Raw genomic sequence first — 12,091 nt, forward strand, 5'->3', positions numbered from 1 at the left:
AATGTACGTGTTCATATGGATGTGTAGCCTACTAAACTGAAATAAAAAAATAAAAAAAACACATTATTCAATGCATTCAAGTCTAGGTTAGATGGGAGAATATTGTCAAGAATGGTCAGCCGGACTGACACTTCTCAGAAAAGGACCATGTACGATGTGGCGGGCCGTGAGACTTGACATAGAAGCCAAGAATATGTTGAATGGTTATGACCAATGAAGATGCAGCAATCCCTCAAGCCTTCAAAGGAAAAGGAGAAATTAAGCGGCATAACTTTTTCCAGAAACAATAAAACTGTTGAAGGTCCTTCTCTGGAAAAGACCAGGTCACATGCCTAGACTTCTTTGGACTTCAGAGAGTAATCTTTGTCAAGCAAACTAAGATTAGGTGATTGTCAATCCTGGCCTTCTCACCTGAGCGTAGGTTAGTTGACCAGCTCTCCCCTGGCAGAACCGCTCTTGTGATGGTGGATCTCCAGGAAAGGACAGAATAACCGGGTCACCTGTGCCTGACACCACCGACAGGCCTACTCTCCACATTCAGAGGCACTTAAGATTTTGTTGGGCATTACCCATCGTGGATAATGTTCTGTACCACTACTGTCCCAAGACCCCGACTACCACTGCGCTGCAACTGGTTTGGCCAAGTATTACTGTCATACTTTTGACTTTCCAACAACGGCTTGGTCAAAGCATGCGTGAGCAGTTTGAAAGTCGCCCCCCCCCAACACTCCCCCGTCAACAATCGTACACAGTGAATCTCAGTCCAACCAGAAGAGGACTAAATTATTTACAATGAATAGGTGCTTATAGACATACAATAAGCCTGTTAAAAATAATGATATACAAAGGAAACAAATAGTGTGGCACCTTCTGAGGGCGAGATATGAATCAAAACAGTTAATAACACCTGGCGGCAAAGACAGGGTCTAAATACTGCATTATTTAGTCAATTAAATCAGATGACGGGTAGTTCGGAAGCCAAAGGAGAACTTAGGGAGGTATAAAAAAGTTTTGCTTCTCAAAGAGGAACAAAAGCGGTGAATTAAACAGCCATACAGGACTTACAAAAAAAATGCATTTTCACCTGCCTTGCCTCTCCCAGACTCCTACACTAGGCAAAGGGATTGCAATACACCTGCTTCAGTATTCTCCTACATCTCTAACCAAAACCCACCTCCCAAAAATAGAAATGGGAGCATCTCAAAAAGAGGGTGCTCTGGCTGGTCCAGTCAGCTGGGAAATGATTCAAGGGGGCGTTATATCAAGTAAACTAGATGGTTGGCAGTAGCAACAATTGAAGGACAGCTGTGTACAGTAAAACCTGCAATAAAATGGTAGGAAAATGACAACGAATGTGGCAACAGGTGTTTTTTGAACAGAGAATTCTCTGCTAGGGTGCACTATAAAGGCATACCTCGACCTCCTGTGAAGCCTAGTGATCACTGCCTTCTAATAAGTTAGACTTTTCAGGCCTCTGTCAAAGGTTTCACTCCGATCTGTCTACAGGATAATACATCCTGGAGCCTGTCTGACTTTACGTTCATTATCTCAACCCAAAAACGTATGGCACCAAGGGAGATGTTTAGATGTAATGTCCATTTTCAAACCTTTGTAGCCAAAGAGGAAAGAGTGGAGCCGGAGCCCCTTGCTAGGTTTAATGGAGAAAAACCAGGATGCGGTCACTGTGAACCAAAAACTCTGACCCAACCCCTACACTGGAAAAGCACCTGGTGAATAGCTTTGAAATCTGAAAAGTAATCGGAGTATCTATATGTTAACGTTTCATAAACTTCTGACCAGGGACTGTTCCTTCTGACACATCACACATCCACCTTCCAAAAAAAGGACACAGGGACTCTGCGAAATTGACTCTTTTTGTCCGGTTATCCCAAATTTTTGTGGACTTATGCTATACATTGCTAACTCTACGTACTGGTGTGCTAGTGTCCAGTCCCCAGTGTCTGTGCTCCGACCTAAAACATGGTAAAATCGATTAATCCCCAATTTATATTTTAACTTACCAGTATGGCCATAGTTATTGGTGTAAGAAAATACAACACTGGCATAGAAAGTTAAATGTCACCTGTGGACTGCCGCACCAATTGTGCCATTGACAAGCCTGACAAGGAAAACATTGCTTTGGGCCTACATGTGTGACCTGAATCTTGTAGCTCTTAAACCTGCAAACAAACCTTTCAAAATAAAACTATAGACAAGGGGTAACCCCCCCTTACTTTTAAATATTAAGTGATTCCTAAGCAGGTGTTGTACCCCACAGGGAGTGGTGTTTGGTATTTAAAAGCAGAATCTGTAAGAATTTAATGTTTGCATATCCGTACTGGGACTAGTCCCTAAAAGTTATTTGCTAGTGGGGATGTAGATTCTATTACGAAAAGCTCAAATACAATTAATATGCTAATTCTGTTATCTTTAACCTGGAATAAGCTACAGAGTTGGTTCAATCGCTGTTTTTATTACTTATTAAAAGATCCAATTGAATGGCGAGGATGGATTTTGATAAATATACAGGAAACGTACTTTTTATATAGGTATAGTTTTGTGACTACAGCCCGTGCGGATAATTAGAATTAGCCTGCCCGCAGTTGGCCTGTGACTGCCACTTTCAAGGTGTGAAACACTCCTCTCAGAGCGGAGACAAGTGCTTGAGCCTAGCAGGATGCTTAGGATGGAATGTGACCCAGCTTAACCAAAGCAGGGCAGTTTAGGGGAGTCTAGGAATTTCACTGACTTAAAATGGACCTTAGGAGACCTGTATTGGATTTTAGTCCTTTTGGTGTCATTTTTCTTAATGTTTAGAAATTGGCTGAGGATTTTTCCTTAGATTAGTTCTGACTTTCTTTTATTGTTTTAGTATAGCTAAATATTGTCCACACTTTCCCAACTCAAACCTATCTGCTCTGTGTCATAACTGGTAGGGGTTGAGCCCAAGTTTAAACTAAAAACAGCGCGTTTCACCTTACAGGATTGTGGGACTTATCACTTGAGTAAAACTCACATCCTTCCGAACAAATAGTCCGGGCTTTTACAGTGACAAATTTGTGGTTGATGACTTAAGGGAGATACTATACCGTATTTTAAAGAGAGTGGGGGGAAGAGCTGAAGGGCATAAAGCTTTTTGGACTGAGGACCTTTGTAACTCCTCGAAAATTTGCATCTGCATTTCCATCTAGCCAATTTGACCTTGCAGAACTATGGCAATGTTCCAGGCTTTTCAGAATCTAAAATGCTAAAATGGTCCTCTGTGCATGGATGAGGAAACAGAGACAGGAATTCTCATTTACGTGGTCTGGATAAAGATTCAAAGGCCTTAAAACCCAGGAGAGGCTGTGTGAGACCTTTTTTTAAACTCTTCTGCATAATTTAAGGATAGTATTCACAATGCTCAGGTGTGTGACCTCTCTAGTGCAAACCTAAAAAGATGTTGCTATTGTATAGTGATGGTTCAGATCATTTGAGGTCGCGTGCCTGGTGGACTTTGGCGATCAGAACAGAGCGGAGAGTTCTCACAGGGTTCTGACTACTTATGCTCTAGAAAGGGGGGCCTACCCTAGAGAAAGGTGGTAAACAAGGAGAGAATTATGCTTTAGTCGGTAGATGGTCTACACCCTACCACCACAGGGGAGGAAACTGCAAACAAATGAAGCCTCAAGCTGAAATGGGCGGGTGCCCCATATTTTGAGTGAATATCCTCCACCCACTACACCATCGCAGGGCTACTGAACAACGACAAACACTGCATAGACGAAAGTTCCTGAATATTATGTCCCGCTGAGGCCAGTTACATTTTTCCATCTAGACCTCTGAAGTCCCCCCCCCCCCGGTGATTTTCATTTTGGCAGCATCTGTGCAAGACCAGGCTCTCCCATACTGGAGAGGGGTCTTGACTATTACCCCTAGGTATGCCCCAAGAAGGGATGCCCCAACTGGCATCCTTGCCCCAGGTGTAAGGGGTAGCTGCCCCTCCACTGTTAGATGGCGCGATTAGAGCAGCGCCCCATGGAAGGGTGGGCTGTGAGAGCAAGGAAGAGAAGCGCCAGGAAGCCGGCGTAACTTGAACATAAACCGATAACTCTACACATCTCCAAATCCTCGACTGAGCTTTTATTATGGAGAGATGTGCTTAGGATTCCCAATTACAGACAAAGATTCGGGACAGGGAGTAGCCAGAAAATTAAAATAGCCCCCACTTCAAAGTAACGCGCTGATGCCTCCTTCCAAGCAAAGCAAGTGTGAACCCCCCCCCCCCCGAACAAGCTCCTAGACTCTTCCATTCATGCATCTATTTATTCTTCCACCCTTCCATCCACCTACTGATAGCCACTATTTCATCTTTACATTCTGCCATTCAACCATCCACCATTCAATATTTCCCATTCCATTCATTCATCCAACCAATTTGCCATCCATCCACTCTGCCACCCATCGATTAATCCACTCTGCCACCCATCTACTTTGTCATCCGTTCATCCACTCTGCTATTGAAACATCCATCTCTGCAGTCTGCCATCCACTCATCCATTCACTGCCATTTTTCCATCAATCCATCAACTCTACCATTCATCCATCTACTCCGCCTCCCATCAATCCACTCTGCCATACATCAATGGATCATCTATTCACTTTGCCATCCATCCATCCATCCACTCTGCTATCCACTCTGCTATCCACTCTACCATCCATCCACCTTTCCATCCTTCTATTCTACCATCCATCCACTGTCATTCACCAATCCATCCATTCTGATATCCAACCACTCATTCATCCACTCTGCTATACATCAATCCCCTCTGCCATTCAACCTTTCACTCTGCCATCCACTCGTCCCATCCATACTCTCTGCCATCCATCTAACCATTCATTTATCAATCCATCCACTCTGCCATACATTCACTTATGTTGCCATCCATTCATTCATTTATTTATTCGGCCATCCACTTATCCACTCTGCCATTTATCCATCCATTCGTCAATTCTTCCAGCCATCCATACATCATCCATTCACTCTGTCTTCTGTTCACTCATCTTTACACCCACTCATCCAACCATCCGTGTAGTCTGCCTTCCTTTCACCTGCACTCGAGCTATCCATCCCCGCACTATGCCACTGACCTGTCAACCACTCACTCATCCATCCATCCCTGCACTCTGCCATTCACTGACCTGTCCATCCACTCATACACCCATCCACCCCTAGCTTTACTCTGCCATCCACTGACCTGTCCATCCACTCACTCGTCCATCCACTCACTCATCCATCCATCCATCGCTTTACTCTGCCATCCACTGACCTGTCCATCCACTCACTCACCCCTCCATCGCTTACCTTTTCCATCCACGCATCTGTCCATCTACCTATCATTCACTCATCCTTTCACCCAATCATTCATCGACCTACTCATTCATCCATACTTTATTATTTTTGGCGCTATATTTCAGCGTTAATGATGAGCTTTTGTCTGCAGAGATGCGCACAGAAGAGGCCCATATAGAACACCAACTACCAAAGCGAGGTTGGCGACGCCCCTGGATGCGAAGATTCGCAGATCTCGTATATATTGGCGGAGTGGGAGTTTCATTCTCATGTGAACACAGTATAGACATCTTTGGTGATCCTGTGGAAGACAAGGGGCTGCGGACAGCGCCATCCCTGCAGAGACGAGACATGGAGAGGGCGCAGCACGGTAGAGAACAGACTCCACCTCGGCACACAATCTACACTCCAGTCACGACCCTGGTGCCTGCAGACGATGCTTCCAAGCAGGACGACCCCACATCCACCTGGAGGGGTAGACAGGGCCCTCTGACCAACACCTGCTTAATGCCAACCCGCTGCTGTCAGACACTGCCACCCAAAGCACACGACAACAAAGGGGGGTGCAGAGCAAACGTAGGCATCCTCGCCCACCTCTCTCCCCCCGCCTCCGCCACTGCCCCTACTCCCTGACAAACACTTTAGAGGCACAGAAGTAACTTTAGGACTAAAAAAAAAAAACAGAACAGGTAGGCGAGTGGAAACGCTAAACCGTTTGAAAGAAGCGAACCACAGAGCCCTAATAAGGCAAAATGTCTTAAAATGTGTAAGAATAAAAAACAGTCGTTACATTGAGAAGCCTTCGTGGTAAAAATCTGAGGACTAGAGAAATTGCACACGGTAAATAAACATGCAGAAAACTGTTTTACTTTCAAATACTCCGAGTGGCCTCAGAATAAGCGCCCAAACAAACTTGGCCAGCCTCAGAGCCCCGAGGCACTACTTCACCCCTGCCGGTACGCCTACTCAGAATTTAAACAAGAGGGTCTGGAAACACAAAAAAACTACTGAATTTAGCAAAGTGCTGTGGAACGACGAGGAGAGAGTGACACTAAATTGAATAGTTCAATTGTTGGTGAAAAGTGACAATATATCACTAATCTGCACAAAATGTCGCAGATTATATTTCACACGGTATGCGTAACTGATTGAGGAAACGCACATCGTTGAACATTCAGTCCTCGTGTACTTAAGATTTTTTTATTTTATTTTTATTGCAGCGCTGGCCTCAGCACGGGGGGTGTCGGTGGGCTTTAATAACTAAAACCCTAACATTTGGTGAAATCACTATATATAAATAAAATGACAAATGTAAATAAAAGCTATAAGCAGTTTCATCAGGAACAAGTGGGCCCCGGAAAGGGCCGTACCTCCTGGGCCAGGGTTCCCGGGGTGCCCCATGGCATCGCGGAGCAGCTTCCGATGGATGTGGTCTCGAAGACTTCCGACCCCGAGAGCCAGCGTGGCGGCTCCAAGCCCGAGGCCTGGTGGGTCTGATCCGCGGCCCGGGGGTCGGTTTAAACCTCCCGGCACTCCCGCCCCCCTTTACTGCCAAACAATGCTCGTTGTGGGCCTTCTCCGCCCCGCAGAGGGTTGTGGGGGGCTGCCAGGGGGCGTCGGGGTGAAATGACCAATTACAGGGTTGTAAAGCGGAGCAAATACAGACACACCTAGGCAGCGGTCAGTGAGCACCCCTTCTGGTAATCCATCTCTTACAGAGGGAGGGGGTATGGACTCCTCCAGGGTTTATCATGATAACATCCCAAACTGCAGAGAACACCACCCTAGCCATTATTTTATATATATATATGTGTGTGTGTGTGTGTGTGTGTGTGTGTGTGTGTGTGTATACACACACACACATATATACATATATATATACACATACATATATATACATATAACAATACACATATATAATAATAATAATGCACAGCATGTGTATCTGCAGCTACACATGCCATCGAACATATATATATGTTTAAATGGACACCTCGCAACGAAACCTTAAAACCATCCATACCCCATTTAGCTGTGCCGCAACGCAAAATGGTGCCCCCTTCAGAATGTTTTGAAGGGGGCAGAGAATCTCCGTATTCACAGGTCTTTATTGAATGTAAACTTGTTGCTTCACTGTCCATCCGTAGACGCTTGATTAGAGTGTGAAATGTTACTGATGCAGTCGATATGTTCTGTCCTGCTCCTCATTTCATCATTCTGGCAAACCTGCCATTTTTGCCTGCCTCGAGCCCCCCTCCAGCCCCAATCCCTTCACCTTGCCTTGTAAGACAAGTGATGCGCGTGGTTTTGAATAGGAGCCCCCTCAATGAAGCGGAAATATTTATTTGACCCCCTCCCGTGCATCAAGCGAGTTTCAACAGGTCAGCCCCTAACACTTTTACCAAGGAGGTGGGATGTCTCCCAATGCACCATGTCCTGTGTCCAGGCCTGGCAGGAGCCAAGTTCACAGTAGCCTTCGATTGCTGGAAGATCTCTGGGTCCTGTAAACAAACCCAGTGTGCGTGGATGCCTCCCATCACAGGGAAGCAGTGTACCACAGCTACAGGGATGCTTGGTCCCAAATGGGCCAAAAAAACACCTACAGTAAGGTGCACACAGCCAGGCCTTTACCATGTGCAAAGGCTCGGCCGAGGGCGCAGACCGCCAGAGGGGCGCTGGACCTCCCTGCAGCATCCTCCCATCAACTTCGGCCCTAATAAAAGTGTCCTCAAGCTCTTTTTCCCAGAAGGCTGCTGGTGCCCTTGTCTGCTTTTTCTCTGGTTTTTAGGTCCAGCGCGCAAGTGCTTTGACCTGTTGTAAGTATTGTGGGCTTTTAACCACGCCCAGCATTTTCACTCGTTCGTGGGCTTGCCTTTCAAAAATCACTTGATGTCATTGATAAATGCTTTACGTTTGCCCCCTTTGGGTGGTTTGGTTACCGCCTTGGGCACCGTCCCCCTTACATGGATATGTTTGACTGCGAGCAAACTTTTTTCCTTTTGTATCTCTCCTTCGCAGTCATGAATTGGCTCGCTTATGCCAACTAATGTGTTACTTATCGTTTTCTGGTTGAGATAGCCACGCATGCATTATTTCCACCGTATCCCTCACCAGTGGGTATTTGGTGGAAAGCGCACTTGCCATGTGTTTTACTGATTCTCACAGCAAAAAAAAGCCCAAGTTGCTATGTTTACGTGTGTTGCTTATTGGTAACATTCCCTCCTCCCTCAGGTGTTTTTCATCTAGCTAGACACTGCCGTGTCCAATTTATGTGGCAAGAAAAGTCCAGTTAGGAATTTACAACGCCAACAGCTCTAACTCAAGCAAATGCAAAACCCATGGAATTGCAAATGCTTGTCTTTCTCTGTCGTTACTTATTCGTGCACCCCTCCCTTTTCTCCTACTCCTCTCAAACCTTCGATATAAAAGATAAGAAAAAAGAATGAGGGGAGGGTGGATCGGGGGGGGTGCCCAATGTGGATTAGCCCAGGGCGCTTTACGACCAAAGGCCAGCGCTACACACAGTAGACTAGATCACTTCCAAGATCCAAGTGCAATTGTGAATTTTACTCTCTACTTGGTTTGCACACTGCCGCCATTTCCATATAAAAGCTGACCCGAGCCAGGTACCTATTTTCATCATTTGACACAAACAACGTTTCTGCACTAGATCGGGCAGAGCGCTTAGCTGCTTCCCCTCGAGGGAGTCTGTACGAACTAGTCCATCCAATACTGGTCGCTGCGGTCTCTTGTTACATATGGAGACTCGAAGAAAAAAGGAAGAAAAAAAAAAAAGAGGCCTCTTTGTAGCTGTACTGATAACACGCTTTACGCCGCACAGAACTGGGAAGGGCAAACTTTGCGTTACGTCAGCGTAAGCAGCAGAATTTGTCATTTGCGTTACTACTGCTATGCAAAATTTCCAAAATGACTATCACGCCATATTGTGTAATTATGCGCTATTCATGGTAAAAACGGACAGCAAACGCACAGGACCAGGTGCTGTTGTTCGCTGCACATTTTTATTTTTGCACTATTTTTAGCGCATAACACATCCTTGCTTTTGAAGTAGATGCCAGCACGCATTTCACGCTCAAATAGAGTGCCAAATGTCAATTTTGCATGTTTACTCATTACTTTGGTGAAATTTTGCATAATTAAGCAAAAGCAAATTGTTCGAATTTCGCACACCCATACCCAAAACTCCAGCTCAGTTGCAGCAGAAGTTGACCAAGAGCAAGACCCCAACCCCTCCTATCCCTCACTAGTATGCACATTGTTAAAACCAACAGTGCTCCCACGTATTCCGTCGGTCGCAGCACATTCTGCAGCAGAACGGGAAGAAACCCATTGATGAAACATGCCACTTAGGGATAACCCTGGTAGGTGGGGGGTTTTCAAACTAAAATATTTTTTTTCTCCCTGTGGAAGTTTCTTTTCCGGGCTGGGTCTTTATGTACGTTTACTGAGGACTTTTGTGTAGTCTTGACAAGTTTGAAGCCATCTTGGTACTGCCTGACCTAGCCACAGATCAAAGACATTGCAAGTGAAGCTCTCCAAGGCTCCCCGAGGGAGGACTCAGCCAGAGCTGTACCCTTTATCCAGGCGAGGCCTTCGGGATGTACCACTGCTGAAACGCAGAGTGCCAGAGGTCCACCCCCCCACCCCAATCGCTGGTCATGGTGCGCTCCAGGCAGCATCACTCAGCTACTTCTATGTCCCCACGGCCTCTGACACTGCAGTCTCTGCCCACAGAGGACTTTCTATCCTTCGCCTGTTCCACTACCTCTCCTTCACCAGGGGTCACTGCTAGCATCCTGTGTACCGCTACCACAAGACACACCCTTCAGTTCACTGAAGATATGCAATTTGTAACTGCACCAACACCACCAGGCAAGACATGATTGAGTTACAGAGGATCCATGCAGCCTCCAGTCAAAGATTGCGACGAACCGGGGTGTACAAATGAAATGCGTAAAAATTATTACATTCTTTGTGACTTTCACAAACCAGATACTGTGCCTATACCACGTTTAACATAAAATGTGCTTTCTGCAACCCTGCTAGTGTGTATCAAAGATTCCTTGCATAGAAAGTCCTTCAGATTAGTCCCCACATTTTTGCCGAGAGGAAAGTGACACTGGCACAAGCACACTGTTTCTGATGGTGGTAGCTGATCTGAGAGGATTGAGGTTGGTCTTGGAGATGCGCTACGAGGGGGGATGTTGCACTGTGAGTGCCACCCCCTAGAAGACCCTGTCAACCACTTTGTAGGCCCACTTGGATCAGCTGGCAGAGGGGGTGCTACTGCGCCTGCATTTAGGGTGGCAGCTTCAATGCAAGGGCCATCCCCTGAGCCAGCCTTATGCCTCACCAGGAGAGCCCTGAAGATGGGGCAGGTGGAAGGCGTAGGGCAGGTACACAAACGGTATTCTGCTCTGATAGGGGAGGCCCTCACCTAGGTGTCCCATCTCAGAGAGGGGCCTGGGGGTGGTCGTCGGCCACACCCATGGGATAGGCCGGTCACCTAGGGGGGTCCTTTGGAACCTTGGCACTGTGAAAATGCACGTAGCAGGGGACCTTCAGAGGCACAGAGCCTGGTGCAATAGACCAGGGTGTGCCCACCTACACAATTGTAGTTTTATATACAGCAAGTTTGGCATAGCTAGACTCGAGGTGCCTACCTGCAACAGGGTGCCATCCTTCCATCCACCTGGAAGGGGAACTAGTCCGTGTGCGAATACGGCACACTGGTGGTTTCCTACGCAGATACTGCTTTTGGCATCACCTGCCAGGGTGTGAACATTTGCATGCGGGTATCTAAAGTAGTAGCTGAGCCCGATAGCGCAGACCAGCATAGGAGTACTTTCACCCAATGTGGTGGCTGAAGACCAAGTGTCCATCCTGCCTCTGCAGGCTCGTATGTGTGCCAGGGCACGTGTCTAGAGGGTGCGGAACACCCATGCGTCTTCTCACTGCCCATGAGAGCTGCTCTGCACATAAGGTAACATGGGAGACAAGAGTCCCGTTAGGTCTGGCTGTCATACTGGATTACAGAGGAGCAGCCTCACAATGCTTGTTATCACTGGACTCAGAGTGACAAACTCCCTCTAATGGTAAAGGTGGTTACATTAGTAATGCACTAGAAACACCACTTCTAAGAAGTGGGCATTTCTAGATTCTAAAATGCTTTGTGAGTGTCTTGTAAACTCAACTCCATTCCACTGGATGTGGGAGGGAAGAGCACATCTGTGCATTCCCCAGGCGACAGCTATAAAACGTAGGCATCCAGAACGACAGACCCCTGCCATTCAGGCCTGGGATAGATCGACTGGAGGGAGAGGTTTCTGATACTTGGCCTCTCTGAGCCAGAGCAGGGCCCCACTAAAGATAAAAATCTACATTCCATGTCCTCGGGCGGATGGGGAGGAAATATGGGGGAGGCATCTGTGGTTCAAAGGAGAACCCTTGGCGCAACCCATACCTTCAAAGGCACACTTTAGTACAACTAGGGGTACTATCCTTCAGCAAGGCAGAGATGCATCTACGGTGAGTGGGACCGGTGATGCTAGACCGCGTGGTGCACACTGCCAGAAGAATCTGTTGTGCACAGGAGGATAACTATTCGAGGAAGGGATCTACGCACCCTTCCTGTATTATGGCTGGCCTTAGCCGACTGCCTGCTGCTGTACTGCAACCCAAAGTGTGCTCTCCAAGGTCATGTTGGTTGCCCCTTGTTCTTTGACGAGGTCTCAGGGA

The 12,091-nt window shown here is 46.8% G+C and overlaps 1 protein-coding gene across 4 annotated transcripts in view; it reads right to left on the reverse strand.

Annotated features, from left to right (window-relative positions):
* Positions 1 to 12,091, reverse strand: part of RUBCN (rubicon autophagy regulator) — a 186,231-nt gene that overhangs the window by 101,540 nt on the left and 72,600 nt on the right. The window lies entirely within an intron of this gene.

This window comes from Pleurodeles waltl, chromosome 11, assembly GCF_031143425.1.
Source record: "Pleurodeles waltl isolate 20211129_DDA chromosome 11, aPleWal1.hap1.20221129, whole genome shotgun sequence".
NCBI classification, from domain to species: domain Eukaryota; kingdom Metazoa; phylum Chordata; class Amphibia; order Caudata; family Salamandridae; genus Pleurodeles; species Pleurodeles waltl.